This window comes from Mustela nivalis (genome assembly GCF_964662115.1).
Source record: "Mustela nivalis genome assembly, contig: HAP1_SCAFFOLD_131, whole genome shotgun sequence".
Lineage (NCBI taxonomy): Eukaryota > Metazoa > Chordata > Mammalia > Carnivora > Mustelidae > Mustela > Mustela nivalis.
In genome coordinates, this window is record NW_028136488.1 from 96,543 (window position 1) to 97,852 (window position 1,310).

The 1,310-nt window shown below is 41.3% G+C and overlaps 1 pseudogene across 1 annotated transcript; it reads left to right on the forward strand.

Annotated features, from left to right (window-relative positions):
• The first annotated feature begins 479 nt into the window (after positions 1-479).
• On the forward strand, positions 480-1,107 carry LOC309857000 (ubiquitin-conjugating enzyme E2 N pseudogene; annotated as a pseudogene). The gene has a single exon. The product of its transcript is annotated as a ubiquitin-conjugating enzyme E2 N pseudogene (transcript).
• Positions 1,108-1,310: the final 203 nt, after the last annotated feature.

The window sequence follows — 1,310 nt, forward strand, 5'->3', positions numbered from 1 at the left end:
TCAGAGTTGAGATATGGACCCTCAACTCCATGTTCAATTAATATTCAACAAAACAGGAAAAAATATACAGTGGAAAAAAGACAGTCTCTTCAATAAATGGTGCTGGGAAAACTGTACAGCTATATGTAGAAGAATGAAACTCGACAATTCTCTTACACCGTACACAAAGATAAGCTCAAAATAAATAAAAGACCTCAACATGAGACAGGAAGCCATTAGAATCCTAGAAGAGAACATAGGCAGTAATCTCTTCGATATCAGCCACAGCAACTTCTTTCAAGATATGCCTCCAAAGGCAAAGTAAACAAAAGCGAGAATTGTGACTTTATCACAATCAAAAGCTTCTGCACAGCAAGGAAACCATCAAAAAAACAAACAAAACAAACAAACAAACAAACAAAAACAAAGAGGCGAGTGGAGCCCTGGACTTCCACTTGTGTGTGAGGCAAGTGGAGCCAGAGTCGAGACCAGAGGCCGAACTCGGGATCTGACAAGATGGCCGGGCTGCCCCGCAGGATTATAAAGGAAACCCAGCGTTTGCTGGCAGAACCAGTTCCTGGCATTAAAGCAGAACCAGATGAGAACAACGCCCGTTATTTTCATGTGGTCATTGCTGGCCCTCAGGATTCCCTCTTTGAGGGAGGGACTTTTAAGCTTGAACTATTCCTACCAGAAGAATACCCAATGGCAGCCCCTAAAGTATGTTTCATGACCAAAATTTATCATCCTAATGTAGACAAGTTGGGAATAATATGTTTAGATATTTTGAAAGATAAGTGGTCCCCAGCACAGCACATCCACACAGTTCTGCTATCGATCCAGGCTTTGTTAAGTGCTCCCAATCCGGATGATCCGTTAGCAAATGATGTAGCAGAGCAATGGAAGACCAACGAGGCCCAAGCCATAGAAACAGCTAGAGCATGGACTAGGCTATATGCCATAAATAATATTTAAAATCGATCTGATCATCAAGTGTGCATCACTTATCCTGTTCTGCCAAGACTTCTTCCTTTTTTGTTTGCATTTAATGGACACAGTCTTAGAAACATTACAGAATAAAAGCCCAGACATCTTCAGTCCTTTGGTGATTAAATGCACATTAGCAAATCTATGCCTTATCCTGATTCACTGTTGTGAAGCATAAGCAGAGGCTAGAAGTACCATCTGGATTATTGTGAAACGTTTAAAAGCAGTGGCCCTTCTCTGCTTTTATTTATTTCCCCATCATGGTTAAGCACTGTGAATGAAGGTAGTTGTCAGAGTTAGCTGCAGGGGTTTGGGTGTTTTTATTACTTTTTTGAGGGGGAGAG